The following is a 17,861-nucleotide window of genomic DNA, read 5'->3' on the forward strand; positions in this document are numbered from 1 at the left end:
GAGAGTACTCACAATAGTGTTAAATTGGGAATGTTGAAGTTGACAAGTGGTATTCTGGATGAGATCAGAGAGGGTCAGAAATCTGATATGCTTTTGGTTGATAAGTTGACTCTAGTGAATCAAGGTCAAGGTGGCAAATTCAGAGTTGATGAGAATGGTATTTTGAAGTTTGGTAGTCGGGTGTGTATTCCGGATGTTACCGAGCTTAAGAAGAGTATTCTTGAGGAAGGACATCGTAGTGGTCTGAGTATTCATCCTGGAGCTACGAAGATGTATCATGATTTGAAGAAGTTATTTTGGTGGCCGGGAATGAAAAGAGAAATTGCGAGTTTTGTCTATTCTTGTTTGACTTGTCAGAAGTCAAAGATTGAGCATCAGAAGCCGTCTGGGCTAATGCAACCGTTGGCTATTCCAGAGTGGAAGTGGGATAGTATCAATATGGATTTTGTTTCTGGTTTACCGAGGACAGGTAAGAATTTTGAAGCTATTTGGGTGATTGTTGACAGATTAACAAAGTCGGCTCATTTCATTCCGATTAGAATGGATTATCCGTTAGAAAAATTGGCTGAGTTGTATATTGAGAAGATTGTAAGTTTGCATGGTATTCCGTCGAGTATTGTTTCGGACAGAGATCCTAGATTTACATCGAAGTTCTGGGAAGGTTTGCAGAGAGCTTTGGGAACTAAGCTGAGATTGAGTTCTGCATATCATCCGCAGACTGACGGTCAGACTGAGAGGACGATTCAGTCATTAGAAGATCTTTTGAGAGCTTGTGTTTTGGAAAAAGGAGGTGGTTGGGATTGTTATTTACCGTTGATTGAGTTTACCTACAACAATAGTTTTCATTCGAGCATTGGTATGGCGCCGTTTGAAGCTTTGTATGGTAGGAGATGTCGGACACCGTTATGTTGGTATGAGTCCGGTGAGAGTGCTGTGGTCGGACCGGAAATTGTCCAACAAACTACGGAAAAGATTAAGATGATTCAGGAGAAGATGAGAATTGCTCAGAGTCGTCAGAAGAGTTATCATGATAAGAGGAGGAAGTCACTTGAGTTTCAAGAGGGAGATCATGTGTTTCTTCGTGTTACTCCGATAACAGGTGTTGGTCGGGCTTTGAAGTCGAAGAAGTTGACACCTCGATTTATTGGTCCTTATCAGATTTTAGAGAGGATAGGAGAGGTAGCCTATCGTATCGCTTTACCGCCGTCACTTGCGAATTTGCATGAGGTTTTTCATGTGTCTCAGTTGAGGAGGTACATTCATGATCCGTCGCATGTAGTCCAAGTGGATGATGTACAGGTGAGAGATAACCTGACTGTTGAAACATCGCCTATGAGGATCGAGGATCGAGAGTTGAAGCAGTTGCGGGGTAAAGAGATTGCCTTAGTGAAGGTAGCTTGGGGAGGACCAGCAGGTGGCAATGTGACTTGGGAACTGGAGAGTCAGATGAAGGAGTCCTATCCAGAGTTATTTGTTTGAGGTATGTTTTCGAGGACGAAAACTCTTTTAGTGGGGGAGAGTTGTAACACCCCAAATAAAGTAAAAGAATTATTTAATTAAGTTAATAATATATTTAATAATTTAATTAAATAAATTGAATTATTGGATTATTATTATTATTTTGGAATAATAATTATTATTGGAAAATATATAAGTGGAATAAGAGAAAAGGTTTTCATTTTTGGAAAAGGTTTTTACGTGAAAACTGAGAAGCTGCAGAGAAGAGGAAAAGGGCAAAGAGCTGTAGAGCAAAGGTTGGAGAACGGAAAAGCTTGAAGCTCGAAGAGTTGCCGGATTGTTAAGGTAAGGGGGGTTTATCGTCGTTTAATGGGTATTATCGATTAACATGTAATGGGTAGTGATAAGCCGTCGATTGACCCTAATTGGGATTTAGAATGCTGAGAAATTATGTTGAATAAGTTGTATTAAAGCTGAAATTAAATTTGTGTTTGAGTGTATTGTGAATTTCTGAGCGTATAGCTTTTTACGGAAGTTGAATCGGAGGTCCGGAAGTCCTCCAACGACGGAAAATGCGGAAACTCTGCATTCTGCCTTGTGTTAGCGCAGGAACTGCTGTTTCGCCTGCGTTAACCGGTTAACCCAGGGTGTTAACCGGTTAACACTGTTATAAATTGTGAAAAATGTTGAGTTTTGCCTGCGTTAACCGGTTAACCTATAGCGTTAACCGGTTAACACTGTTGCGTTTTGCCTGGAAGTGTAATTTTCCTGCGTTAACCGGTTAACCTATAGCGTTAACCGGTTAACACTGTTGCAGTATGTAAAAATGGTTGATTTTTATGATGTAAGTGTAATTGGTGATTGGCCTATTGTATCCAATTGTGATAAATAAATTCGTGGAGTCTATGTTGCGAAATGTTGATGCAAATATGTTGATAAGTTGTTTTTGTGGAAAATATTAAGTTGTAGGCTGATGAGCCAAAGTTGAATATAAGTTGTTTTGTTGAAAATGCTGATTTGTAGGCTGATGAGCCAAAGTTGATTTTAAGTTGTTGTTGCTGAAAAAAAGTTGTTATGTTGTCGTCGTTATTATGTTGTTGAACTTTCAAGTCGTACATGCCATATACATTCATATGCATTAAGTCGGGGCTTTTGCTCACACCACGTTGGCCTGGATTGGCAAAAATTATGGGGCTTTTGCTCACACCACGTTGGCCTGGATTGGCAAAAAAATGTTAAGTTGAAAGTTGAAGGCTTATGCCTTGATGCCCACTAAACTGGCAATGATTTTAAGTTGGGAGTTTTACTCCAAATGGTACCACATGCATGAAGAGTCGAGTCTCATTTGAGTTGCATTTATGTTGTGTTTGAATATGATGTTGAGTTGAATATGCTGCTACCGAATGCATGATATGATGTGGGTGATTAACGTGTAAAGTTACTTAACATAACATGATGATTTATAATATTTGTTATATCGATTGAGGAACTCACCCTTACAGTTATATTTTTCAGGTAACGAGCAGTGAGTTGAGTAGAAGCTAGTGCTTGAAGTCTAGAGTGGTTTTAGTGGGTCATGCTCTGATAGATGTAACATCGGGACGGGATGTTTTATTTGTTGAATAAATGTTAATTTTAAAATATTACAGATGTTGAATGTTTCTATCCGCTGCGAATTGTTAAAGAAGTGTTTATGTTGGATTAAATAATGAGCATGACTGATTTTTACGGTGAATTATGTGAAGTATTATGTGACACCCTTGGTGCATGATTACTCTGATATTGATTTATATACTGTTGTTTTAATTAAATATTTGGGGTATTTAGAAGGGTGTTACAATGGCTGCCGCAATGCAAGCGATGGCACAAGCTGTGCAGAACTTGCCAAATGCTGGTGGTGATGCTGGATCACGTAGCTTGGCGACTTTTCAGAGAGAGAATCCGCCGGTGTTTAAAGGGAAGCATGATCCAGATGCAGCCTTGGGATGGTTGAAAGAGATTGAGAGAATCTTCCGTGTTATGGATTGCACTCCAGCTCAGAAGGTTCGGTATGGTACTCACATGCTAGCAGTCGAAGCTGATGACTGGTGGCTAGAGACTCACGAGAGGTTGACCGTGGCAGGTGAAGTCATTACTTGGGATGTATTCCGTAGGGAATTCATGAGAAAGTATTATCCGGAAGATGTCCGTGGTAAGAAGGAAATTGAGTTCCTTGAGCTGAAGCAAGGAAACATGTCTGTCACTGATTATGCTGCGAAATTTGTGGAGCTGTCCAAATTTTATCCTCATTACACTGGTGCTGGTGCTGAATTTTCAAAGTGCATCAAGTTTGAAAATGGACTGCGCTCTGAAATTAAGAAGGCTGTTGGGTATCAGAAGATACGCATTTTTACTGAATTGGTTGATAGCTGCAGGATATTTGAAGAAGACAATAATGCTCATTACAAGATTGTCAGTGACCGCAGGGGCAAGCAACATCAAAATCGTGGCAAGCCGTATGATGCCCTAGTGGGAAAAGGGAAACAAGGAGCTGCTCCGGCTCAGAGGACCAGTAGGGGAGGTGCTCCTGCTGGTATAGTTTGCTTCAAATGTGGTCAGGCTGGTCATAAGAGTAATGTATGCACTGCTGAAGTAAAGAGGTGTTTTCGCTGTGGTAAGACTGGCCATGCAATAGCTGATTGCAAGCACAAGGAAATGATTTGTTTTAATTGTGGCGAAGAAGGGCATATTGGAAGTCAGTGTCAGAAGCCAAAGAAATCTCAAACGGGGAAGGTGTTCGCATTGACTGGAACTCAAACCTCCAGTGAGGACAGACTTATCCGAGGTACGTGTTATATTAATGGCTTTCCCCTTATAGCTATTATTGACACAGGTGCGACTCATTCCTTTATATCTTTGGATTGTGCTGTGAAACTTAAGTTAGAGATATCTGAGATGTTTGGTAGTATGGTAATTGATACTCCTGCGAAGGGTTCAGTGACTACTACTTCGGTTTGTTTAAATTGTCCTTTGAGTATTTTTGGTAGAGACTTTGGGATGGACCTAGTGTGTCTTCCACTAGTGCAGATTGATGTTATTCTGGGTATGAACTGGTTGGTGTTTAACCGAGTTTCTATCAACTGTTTTGATAAGACGGTGGTCTTTCCTGAGATTGAGGAGGGAAAGAGTTTGTTTCTATCAGCAAGGCAAGTGAACGAGGAAGTAGCTGATGGGGCAGAGTTGTTTATGCTGTTAGCGACTTTGGAGGCTAAAGATAAACTGGTGATTGGCGATCTAGCCGTGGTGTGTGATTTTCCTGATGTGTTTCCGGAAGAGGTGAATGAATTACCGCCAGAGCGCGAAGTGGAGTTCTCGATTGATTTGGTACCTGGTACTAGGCCGATATCGATGGCTCCGTACCGTATGTCTGCTGTTGAGTTAACTGAATTGAAGAGTCAGTTGGAAGATCTGTTGGATAAGAAATTTATTCGTCCGAGTGTGTCACCGTGGGGTGCACCAGTGCTATTGGTTAAGAAGAAAGAAGGTACTATGAGGTTGTGTGTGGACTACAGGCAACTGAATAAAATGACGATCAAGAATCGGTATCCTTTGCCGAGGATTGATGATTTGATGGATCAGTTGGTTGGTGCAAGTGTGTTCAGCAAAATAGATTTGAGATCTGGGTATCATCAGATCCGTGTGAAAACCGAGGATATTCAGAAGACTGCTTTCAGAACAAGGTATGGACATTATGAGTATTCTGTAATGCCTTTTGGTGTGACTAATGCGCCTGGAGTATTTATGGAGTACATGAATAGGATTTTCCATCCGTACCTAGACAAGTTTGTTGTGGTGTTTATTGATGATATTTTGGTGTATTCGAAATCTGAAGAAGAGCATGCTGAACATTTGAGAGTGGTTTTGGGAGTTCTACGAGAAAAGAAGTTATTTGCTAAATTGTCCAAGTGTGAATTTTGGTTAGAAGAGGTGAGTTTTCTTGGTCATGTGATTTCAAGAGGTGGTGTTGTTGTTGATCCTTCTAAGATAGAAGCGGTATCTAAGTGGGAAGCTCCGAAGTCTGTAGCTGAGATTCGAAGTTTCCTTGGTTTGGCTGGTTATTACAGGAAGTTCATTGAGGGATTTTCTAAGTTGGCGTTACCATTGACGATGTTGACTAGGAAGGGGCAAGCGTTTGTTTGGGACTCAAAATGTGAAGAAGGTTTCCAAGAGTTAAAGAGAAGGTTAACTACTGCTCCTATTCTGATATTACCAAGTTCGTCGGAATCATTTGAAGTTTTCTGTGATGCTTCATTGTTGGGTTTGGGTGGCGTGTTGATGCAGAATAAGCAGGTTATAGCTTATGCTTCAAGACAGCTGAGGGTTCATGAGAGGAACTACCCGACGCACAATTTAGAGTTGGCGGCTGTGGTGTTTGTTCTGAAGTTGTGGAGGCATTACTTGTACGGGTCAAGATTTGAGGTTTTCAGTGACCATAAAAGTTTAAAGTATTTGTTTGATCAGAAAGAGCTGAATATGAGACAGAGAAGGTGGTTAGAGTTTCTGAAGGATTATGACTTTGATTTGAATTACCATCCGGGTAAAGCAAACGTAGATGCTGATGCATTGAGTCGGAAATCATTACATATGTCTATGCTAATGGTTAAGGAATTGGATTTAATTGAGCAGTTTAGAGACTTGAGTTTGGTGTGTGAGAGTACTCACAATAGTGTTAAATTGGGAATGTTGAAGTTAACAAGTGGTATTCTGGATGAGATCAGAGAGGGTCAGAAATCCGATGTGCTTTTGGTTGATAAGTTGACTTTAGTGAATCAAGGTCGAGGTGGTGAATTCAGAGTTGATGAGAATGATGTTTTGAAATTTGGTAATCGGGTGTGTATTCCGGATGTTATCGAACTTAAGAAGAGTATTCTCGAAGAAGGACATCGTAGTGGCCTGAGTATTCATCCTGGAGCTACGAAGATGTATCATGATTTGAAAAAGTTATTTTGGTGGCCGGGAATGAAAAGAGAAATTGCGAGTTTTGTTTATTCCTGTTTGACTTGCCAGAAGTCAAAGATTGAGCATCAGAAGCCGTCTGGGCTAATGCAACCGTTGGCTATTCCAGAGTGGAAGTGGGATAGTATCAGTATGGATTTTGTTTCTGGTTTACCGAGGACAAGTAAGAATTTTGAAGCTATTTGGGTGATTGTTGACAGATTGACAAAATCGGCTCATTTCATTCCGATCAGAATGGATTATCCGTTAGAGAGATTAGCCGAGTTGTATATTGAGAAGATTGTAAGTTTGCATGGTATTCCGTCGAGTATTGTTTCGGACAGAGATCCTAGATTTACATCGAAATTCTGGGAAGGTTTGCAGAAGGCTTTGGGAACTAAGCTGAGATTGAGCTCTGCATATCACCCGCAGACTGATGGTCAGACTGAGAGGACGATTCAGTCACTAGAGGATCTGTTGAGGGCTTGTGTTTTGGAAAAGGGAGGTGCTTGGGATTGTTATTTACCTTTGATTGAGTTTACCTACAACAATAGTTTTCATTCGAGCATTGGTATGGCGCCGTTTGAAGCTTTGTATGGTAGGAGATGTCGGACACCGTTATGTTGGTATGAGTCCGGTGAGAGTGTTGTGGTTGGACCGGAGATTGTTCAACAGACTACAGAAAAGATTAAGATGATTCAGGAGAAGATGAGAATTGCTCAGAGTCGTCAGAAGAGTTATCATGATAAGAGGAGGAAGTCACTTGAGTTTCAAGAGGGAGATCATGTGTTTCTTCGTGTTACTCCGATAACTGGGGTTGGTCGAGCTTTGAAGTCAAAGAAGTTGACTCCTCGATTTATTGGTCCTTATCAGATTTTGGAGAGGATAGGAGAGGTAGCCTATCGTATCGCTTTACCGCCGTCACTTGCGAATTTGCATGAGGTTTTTCATGTGTCTCAGTTGAGGAGGTACATTCATGATCCGTCGCATGTGATCCAAGTAGATGATGTACAGGTGAGAGATAACCTGACTGTTGAAATATCGCCTATGAGGATTGAGGATCGAGAGTTGAAGCAGTTGCGGGGTAAAGAGATTGCCTTAGTGAAGGTAGCTTGGGGAGGACCAGCAGGTGGCAATGTGACTTGGGAACTGGAGAGTCAGATGAAAGAGTCTTATCCAGAGTTATTTGCTTGAGGTATGTTTTCGAAGACGAAAACTCTTTTAGTGGGGGAGAGTTGTAACACCCCGAATAAAATAAGAGAATTATTTAAATTAAGTTAATAATATATTTATTAATTTAATTTAAATAAATTGAATTATTGGATTATTATTATTATTATTATTATTTGGAATAATAATTAGTGGAAAATATATAAGTTGGAATAAGAGAAAAGGGTTTCATTTTTTTGGTAAAGAGTTTTCACGTGAAACAGAGAAGCGGCTGAAAAGTGGAAAGTGGAGAAAGGGCAAAGAGGAAGAGCTAGAGAGCAAAGGTTGAAGAACGGAAAAGCTTGAAGCTTAGAGATTGCCGGATTATCTCAGGTAAGGGGGGTTTATCGTCGTTTAACGGGTATTATAGATTAACATGTCATGGGTAGTGATAAACCGTTGATTTGACCCTAATTGGGATGTTGAATGCTGAGAAATTGTGTTGGATAAGTTGTGTTAAAGTTGTAATTGAATCCGTAATTGTGTGAGTCGCGTTCCCCCGAACGTATAGCTTTTTACGGAAATTGAATCGGAGGTCCGGAAGTCCTCCAACGGCGGAAAATGCGGAGAACTCTGCATTCTGCCTTGTGTTAGCGCAGGAACTGCTGTTTTGTCTGCGTTAACCGGTTAACCCAGGGCGTTAACCGGTTAACACTGTTATATTTTGTGAAAATGTGTTGTTTTGCCTGCGTTAACCGGTTAACCCAGGGCGTTAACCGGTTAACACTGTTGCGTTTTGCCAGAAAGTGTGTTTTGTCCTGCGTTAACCGGTTAACCCAGGGCGTTAACCGGTTAACACTGTTGGAAATTTGAAAAATTGATATTTTTAATGTTGTGAACCTAATTGGTGATTGGCCTATTATCGTTAATTGTGATGAGTAATTTTGTTGGATTTATGTTATGAAGTGTTGATGCAAGTATGTTGCTGAGTTGTTCCGTGTATGGAAAGTTGTTGAAAATACTGAGTTGTAGGCTTGGTGAGCCAAAGTTGATTATAAGTTGATGTTGTTGAAAACATTGTTGTATTGCTATTATTATTATGTTGTCGACAGTTTAAAGTCGTGTATGCCATGTACATTCATATGCATTAAGTCGGAGCTTTGCTCACACCACGTTGGCCTGGATTGGCAAATTTTAAGTTGAAAGTTGAAGGCTTATGCCTTGATGCCCAATAAAATGGCAATGATTTTAAGTTGGGAGTTTTACTCCGATTGGTACCACATGCATGACGAGTCGAGTCTCATTAGAGTTGCATTTTGTTGGCTTGGTGTATGGATATTTAATTTAATTGAGGAGTGGAATTGTGTTGCTATTAAGTATGATGTTTGAGTAGATGTGCCGTTACTGGATGTATGTTACGATTAGGGTGATGAAATGTGTGAATTTACTTAGCATTACATGATGATTTATAATGCTTATTATATCGATTGAGGAACTCACCCTTACAACTATTTTTCAGGTAACGAACAAATGAGTTGAGTGGAAGCTTATGCTTGGAGTCTAGTGTAGTCTCCTAAGTGGGTCATGCTCTGATAGATTTTTAATATTGTTGTTGATGATTGTTGAACCAGTTTACATGTAGTATGTTGCATGTTTTGAATGATCGATTTGATCTCTATCCGCTGCGTATTGTGCAAATGTTTTATGTTTTGAGTTAATGAAAGAGCATGACAGTTATTATGGTGTGAAATGTTGTGTGACACCCTTGATTGCATATTTACTCTGATTGATATGTGTTATTTTAATTATATACTTGGGGTATTTTAGAAGGGTGTTACACCCCCCCCCCCCTTTATTATTTCTTTTACCTTTTTTATTGCTTTAGTTTTTTAGTTTATTTTATTGTATTTTTAGTTGATGCATAATTGTTAATCCAAAAAGACAAAATGACAATTAAAACCAACATTTCAAAAATACTAAGATAAAAAGTATTTGATCAACATCAAGTACATTTTTCAAAAGCTCACTAAGATTTTTTCTTTAATAAGCAGCTCATATCATTTCAAACCATTTCACAAACCATTTTCGCTAATGCGATAAAACACTCGATCAACATCGAATTTCTCTTCCGCTTTCTCAACTCGTTAAACTTTTTTCCTAAACAAATACGAAAGAAATGGATCCTCGAAATCTGACATTCCTTGAATCCTTAATGATGGCTCTCGAGGCACATGTCTTAGGTTAACTTTTCATTTCTAAAATACCTAATTACTTGGACGAAAAGAGGGGTCATTGAAGTCTAGCATTCTGGTGGAACCTTTGAACAATCTTTTGAATGTTCATTGTCCATCAAATAATTTTATGAATACATTGAATGAAAAAGGTATCGTTGGAGTCTAGCGTTTCGACAATACCATGATTCATTGGTTCCAAGGCTCATGTCTTGTTCTTACTGAACATTCTTCATTCACCTAAAAATCATACAACATGTCAAATTTAACTTATTCTCACACCCATGTGTGATCGAAAACCTTTCATAATAGGACATTTGTCTAATCCCTTCTAACGCATACAAACTTGCGTTTAAGCCTCCGTCGCAAGTAAGCAAGCCATGTTTCACCGTTATAATGCGATCTAGACACATGTTCACCATAACATAACTTTAATCAAACTCTTTTCTTGCCCCCGTGCGATTGAAAACATTTTCATAAACGGACATTGTTTAGTTCTTTCTAACGCGAATACAAACTAACGCTTAAGCCTCCATTGAGAGTAAACAAGCCAATGTTTATCCGTTAGAATGTGACCTAAACACCCGTCCTCTAAAAACAATCAACCAACACTCTTGGCTACCCCGAACTACGAATACTCTGATTTCCTTATTGCACCATAAGGATACGTAGGAACGAGATTGCGAGATCTTGGCGATCACACTAATAAAAAACATGCATTTCCCCTTATGAGGTTTCCTTTCATTTCTCTTTTTAATCTTTTATTCACTCGAATCAAACAATTAACATAAGCTAGCATTCAATCGCAAAGTTTAACTAAAAGTTTTCCGTTGAGTACAATGGACGTGAGGGGTGTTAATTCCTTCACCTTGTGTAATCGACTCCCGAACACGAATATGGTTGTGACGACCATTATTCTATTTTTAAAAGGTTTTATCGATATTTTACTATTCCTTCATTGAAATAAATAAAGTTCAGTGGCGACTCTGTTTGAATCATTTTTCCGCAACCATCGTGAGGGATCGTATTTTTCGAGATGCGACAGTTGGCGACTCTGCTGGGGAATTCTGCTCCAAGAAAGAGAGAGTCAAGCCTAACTTAGTTAACTTTGCGATAAATATTGACTTTGCTTAATTGTTTTATTTATGCTTGTTTGATTATTTGTTTGTTTTATACTTTCTTTTTAATTATATGCTTTATCATCTTGTTTATTTGTAGATCCGGGATGATATCATGAGTAAAACTCTACACCCGAGCTTTGGAAAAAGAAGAGGGAACACCTAATTTTATAATTGGAAGTTGTGTAGTGTTAGTCTCCAAGGACCACTCCTTGTGAGCCTAGCATGAAGTCTTCCCCTGGAGTAGACCTTTTCGTAGACCTCGTCGTAAAACAGCTAGCTTGTTGCACAACTTGATTCATGAAGGGTCCATGACTCTGGAAACCACTTTTAGAATTAGTTTTTATCTTGGTGGTTGTGTAGTTTTATACTCCAAGGACCTCTTCTCGTGTGCCTAGCATGAGGACCCCGCCTAGAATAGACCTTTTGTTACTCTCGTTATAAAACAGCTAGCCTATTGCAGGACGTTGATGCGATTAATGTCCATGAATCTGGGAACCTTATCCAAAGCCTCAAAGCCAACCCTGTGAGTGGTTTATGGGTAGATAGCGTAAAACAATCCACTGTAGGGAGCATACCTAGTAGGTTATTATGTGATACTCATGTTATCCTGGACCCTAACTATACCTACATTACAATTCCTTTGCATACCAAAATACAAAATTCATGCATTCGCATTTCATCAACATAAATTGAATATCATTTTCATAAACCCAAAAACGCATCCCACCTTTTGTCCATAACCAACATGCTGACTTCTCGGTACTTGTATTGAACCTTGAGATCTACTAAAAGACAAGGGAATGCTTGGAACAGAATCAAGTTGAGCTGAGAAAGGATATGAATAACATGAAAGGCAAGGTAAACCAGATGTTAGAAGTTATGCTAGCTTAATCAAAGAACAATCTTCAGCATGTCGCCACAAAGAATGTTGATTCCTCATCAAGCTTTACTGTAAGGACCAACCCAATGTACAATCTTCTGCATGACTATGATCCTCCACAAACGAATATTCCTACTCAATCCCAATTGATGTCATTGACCAATCCTGATAATGAAAGGTTTCGTGCCCTTGAGGAGAGAGTCTGAGCAATGGATGTGAATGGAAATTTTAGGCTCGATATGTGCTTAGTGTCAAGCCTAGTGATCCCTCCGAAATTCAAATTACCCAACTTCTAGAAGTACAAATGGGGTAGTTGTTCAAGGCATCATTTGGTGATGTTCTTCCATAAATGGCATCACATACTCACGATGACAAGCTGGTGATTCACTATTTTCAAGACAGATTAATTGGAGCATCATTGAGTTGGTATATGAAGTTGAAAAGAAGCCATATTCAGTCATGGAAAGACTTAGCCAATGCCTTTTTGAAGCAGTATAGTTACAACTTGGACATTGCTCCAGACCGAAGGCATCTGCAAAGCTTATCTCAAAAGAGCAACGAATCTTTAAAAGTATATGCATAGAGATTGAGAGAATTGGCATCCCAAGTGCAACCACCACTCTTGGACAAGGAATTGGTTGACTTATTTACGGATACCTTGCATGACCCATACTTTTAAAGGTTGGTAGGCAGTGTGTTATCAGACTTCACACACCTAGTGACAATTGGAGAACGCATCGAGGGTGCCCTCAAAAGCGGAAGAATCCAAGGCGCCTCGAGCAACCAAGCTAGCAAGATAGAATCCTTCAGCAATTCCTAAAAGGAAGAGGAAGATGAAATCAGTGCAGTCATGGCAGATGTTGGGTATTCTCATGGTGCACCAGTTAGACCTTATGATCCCTCATTTTTTCAACATTCACCATTTCCATCACTACGTTATCCTCATGGACAATCACCAATGCCTAGAGCGGCATACCAGCAACCCTTGACTACTCCTCATGAAAATAAAAGATCTCGTGGTCGAGGATATCATAATCAACATTAGAACCAACCCAGGCCTAGAAACAATCTGGAAAGAAGGAATGCTCCTCTCGATCCTATCCCTATGTCATATAGTCAACTTCTGCCATATCTTATTCAAAGCTCACTGGTGGAGCCTAAGTCTCTCAGGCCATTGCCAGAACCATACCTATTTGGATAAGATCCCAAGGTGCAATATGGATATCATGTTGGATCAATATGACACTCAACTGAGAACTACAATGCTTTCAAGGCCAAAGTACAACAGTTGATAAAAAAAAGTACATATTCTTTCCGGAAGGAAACTTTTTGGTGCACGTCAACCTCTCGTCTGAATGAGTTCAAAGACTTCTAGGGGAATCTCCTAAAGCCGGTGGTCCATACATGAAGATATCCTCAACATTGGCGATCATTGGACTGATTTATTTTCATTTGGATTTGTAATTTCTTTGTTGTTAAAAGCTACTTATGTTTAAATGTTTTTTTTAATGGTAATATTAATGAAGTAATAATGGATGTTTTGAATCAATTATGTCGTATTCACTCATTTTTCTTATCTTATATCAAAAACAAAAAATACAGCAGTGTTTCTCCCATTCACCTTTCTTTATCATAACTGTTGTTTTAGAAAAGATTTGAGAGAGGATGACGATAACAAGATATCCATAATTATTGATTGTATGCTTTCGGATAAAACCTTGTTGATGATGTACAAACATTGTTTCAAACCCCCAAACACTAGAGAGATAAGGAGTTAATCCCTAGTTAACCACTTTGAGCCTAGAAGTAGGTGTTTCTTTCGAATCTATAAACCTTTAGGCTTAACCCGGGGATGGGTAGTGTTCAGTTAATTTGATTACATAATCGAATTACAAGAGGATACATCCTATATGAGGATCAACCACATGATATTATTTGAACACATCTGAAGTTTCAAAAGCACCATGAAAAAATACAAAGGTTATATTGGTTAGGGGTGTTCGCGGTGTGGTTTGGGCGGTTTTTGCGATAAAAATCACCCGAACCGCAAGAGAAAAAAGCATGCGGTTTGGTTTGGTTCGGTTGGCTTTTAGAAATAAAACCAAACCAAACCAAACCAAATCAATGCGGTTTGGGTTGGTTCGGTTGGTTCGGTTTTTTATAATATTTTTATTGAGTCATATATACTCCTATAAATAAAGACATAACTTTGTGTTTAGTCATTCATACATTACTAAATAACATCAAAATTCATCATATTTAGACAAAAACATTTCATTCAATATACAAAAAATAAGATTAGACAAAAGTGGAATAAAAGACAAATATAAATAGTAGCATAAAATAATATCAAAGACATTATAATAAAAAATAAAAAAACATATGAGATGAGAGATTAGAGAAGATGAAAAAAAAGAACATAAGAGATGCGAGGTTGAGAAGAAAAGTGCAATAAAAACGTAATTGGAAGAGAAAATAGTAACATAAAAGATAAAAAAGAAAGAACATATTAGAGGACTTATTAGAGTAGAATAGGCGAGACCTACGTGAAAAAGAAGATGAGAAGAATGTGTGATACTACTATGAGAGATTTAAGAAGGTTGAAATTGAAACCCTAAGTGTGATTAAGAGAAAATCATTTGTAATTGTAAGGCTAAGGCATACTAGGTTTGAGGTTTGGGTTGGATGTGGGATAAGTGAAGTTTGGGTTATAACATAACGCGGTTTGATTTGGTTTAGTTCGGTTTGCAAAATACAAACCGCAAACTAAACCAAACCGTGCGGTTTTATTAAAAAATGACCCAAACGAATCCGAACCAAATGCGGTTTTTTGCGGTTTCGGTTTGGTTTGCGGTTTTTTATTGGGTTGGTTTGGTTTTGAACACCCCTAATATTGGTTGTTCTTCAATGATCAGTGACTTGGCAATCACGACCCTTCAGCAAAAAAAGTCGAGAAAAAATCTCGCTAACTCGAACAACCAAGAGGCGACTTAGGCAAAAATCAGGGCAATCTCGGTGGACTAAAAGCTTCAAAGATAGGTCCAAGTAAAAGTTAGGGATTAAAAAAAATCAAAAAAGGTCATGAAAATCCTCAGCAAAAACAAAATAAGATTTAATAATCACTATACCAAAATCAAAGGGTCATCGACATCCAAAAAAAGAAATAAGGTGACTGTCATTTCAAGAAATTCTTGAATCTTCATCTTTCTCGTTACACCATCAATCCCTTTTGACGAATGTGTGTGTTGAATTAGTTGAACGTAGGAATGGAGTTTATCAAGAAGAAAGGGTGGGTTAAAGTTGAATTTTGAGCCTTGTATCCCTTTGTTTTGAAAAGCGTGAACCAAGCCATGTTACAACCCTTGAAAGACCTAATTGAAGCAGGGTTATTTCTGAAATCATTCTACAACAAGGTTGTGTAAACTGACACCTGAAGATTTTCTAATCTTCTATATCGATGTCATTATTCTCGTTGTATCTTTCACACTTTAAATTGCTAAAACAACATTGCATTTGGACTCATGGTCCACTCCTCACACACTATCACATCATTCTAATAAACGATTCTTTTCAAAACTTGCATGAGCATCACATTAAAATGACTAGTTATGAATGAACAAATTTAATTGTAATTCAACATTTGACATCAGGGAAATTTCAACAAAGAGAAATCAGAGAAACTTGATCATTTACCAGAATCAAGACTACTTCATAACCTATGAATCAAGGGCATGCCACCCAAAACATCAAGTTGATCATATGAAGGTTATTCCAAGAATTGACGAGTCTAATGCAAGTCTCCAAACATATGTTAATCAGGGGGAAAATCATTTAAAGGATCGGTTGATCCAGAGTAGACCAACTCAAGACTTTATCAACTAGGGGCAGATCACCTAGAGGTTCTATTGACCCGGGGAAAATCCCTTCGATATTAAATCAGTGTGAGTTAAGTCGTTTCAACGCTCATACCAGTGCAAGCTACCTCAAAAGCATGTCAAATTCAACCACTCTAAGAGTCAGTTAATTAGGGACAAATCCTTTCATTCTGGGGCAGGCCATCTAAGACCAAATCATGGTACAGTTGCTTCCAAAATCCTTTTGAGGTAAACATTTTGCATAGACCCATCACATCGGGGCAAGATGTGTTACACAGGAGCAAGTCTTCTCCATGTTTTCAAGTTGTTCAAAGCAAAAGCTTTGCCGCACATCAGCAATCACAAAGTTCAAGATGAGTGTTAGGGATTCGTGCTATCACCCAATCTAATAACCTTTGCCTTCCAACAAAAGCCTTGCTGAAAAAAACCTTCTCTTCTAGTACCCACACAAGGGCATTTTGGAAACCTTTAAATTATGGCATAAATCACCCTCATGCATAAGTCATGTCGCTTTTCTCTAACATGAAGTCATGCATATCACTCATCGGGCCTAACTCCATAACATGAATCTGACATAAAAAAACCTTGTAAAACAAGATCTGACATCAAAGCCCAACATCGCTTGGCAATTCAAAATCAATTCCCGTCTGGAAAATCATTTCAAAGTCCAGTTCATGACTGGAAAATATATTTTAAACCAATTCCCGTATGGCGAACCATTTCAAGTCCAGTTCCCGTATGGCAAACCATTTCAAAGTCCAAATTCATTGGAAAACCATTTCCAAAGTCCATTTCTTGTCTGGCAGTTCAATAAAAGTTCAGTTCCCATCTGGAAAATCATTCTCAAAGCCTAGTTCTCGTATGGCACACTATTTCCAAAGGCCAGTTCTCATCTTGTCGTTCATTTCAAAGCCCAGTTCACATATGGAAAATCATTTACAAAATAATAGTTCCCGTCTGGTAGATTATCTCTTAAACCAGTTCCCTCTGGTCACCTATTTTAATACTAGTTCCCATCTGTTATTTGATCTTTCACAACCAGTTCTCGTCTGGTAGCTTACTTTAAAAGTTAGTTCACGTATGACAAACAAAAAACAAAGTCAGTTCTCGTATGGCAAACAAAAACAAAGTCAGTTCTCGTCTGGCATTTTAATCTTTTTCACTAGTTCTCGTATGGTAGCTTATCCTTTAAGTCCAATTCTCGTCTAGCAGTTTAATTTTTTCACTAGTTCTCATCTAGAAGTTCACCTTCAAATTCCAAGATCATTGGCAATCAAGAATAAAACCTTACAAAAGCCCAATTACCCATTTGCATTTCCACATGCACCGCATGCATCATTCATAAATGTTTTTCCTACCAAACAGGAAGATTCAAAAACACAACCATATCAACCATTAGCATAACCATATACAAAATCAAAAAAATCATTGACATTCTTGCACGCACATCCTAAATATCCCCAACAACTGCATACTATATGCATGTCATGCGTCATTACATGCATAAGTACTTCCATCCAAAGTGAAATCTCATACAAAACATCAAACATAACATAATTTAGGATCCAGGGTCAATCACAAGTATCCATGACAGTCCTCATTCGAAGTAGTATTGTTATTACCCTGCATATGCTGGTGGAATTATTTCCCAGAAAGTCTTTCTTTAACTTTATGGTTGATAATGATATTCCCCAACATCTTTTCTATCATTACTCCCTAAGCAGATGATATCCTAAAAAGTCTATTATGAGTTTTTCCCATTCAGACCTTTTCCAGTACTTTTACTCTTACTTTATTTATTTAGTACCTTAATAATCACCATTTTGTATGGAAACTCAATTGATTTTAAAATCAAGAGTTTAAAGTGTTCTTGAACCTCCATAAACAAAAAGGGTCAAATGAAAATTGATACTTGTTTTACATAAATAATATATTCAATAACTTCCCAATGTCACCCTGAACATGAATCCATAATTCATTTGTCATGAGGGTGGATAAAATGGTCAAATCAAGCAAATATATATTATTGCATTTTTGTTGATTTTTGGAAAATTCTGTTATTTATTTGCTGATTTTGAATATACCATTATGTTCGTGAGATCGAGTAGATAAATTTTTATTATTTATTTGCTTAATTCTATGAAAATTGAGAAAGTTATGATGTTTTTACGTT

The sequence above is a fragment of the Lathyrus oleraceus genome, chromosome 4 (genome assembly GCF_024323335.1).
Source record: "Lathyrus oleraceus cultivar Zhongwan6 chromosome 4, CAAS_Psat_ZW6_1.0, whole genome shotgun sequence".
Lineage (NCBI taxonomy): Eukaryota > Viridiplantae > Streptophyta > Magnoliopsida > Fabales > Fabaceae > Lathyrus > Lathyrus oleraceus.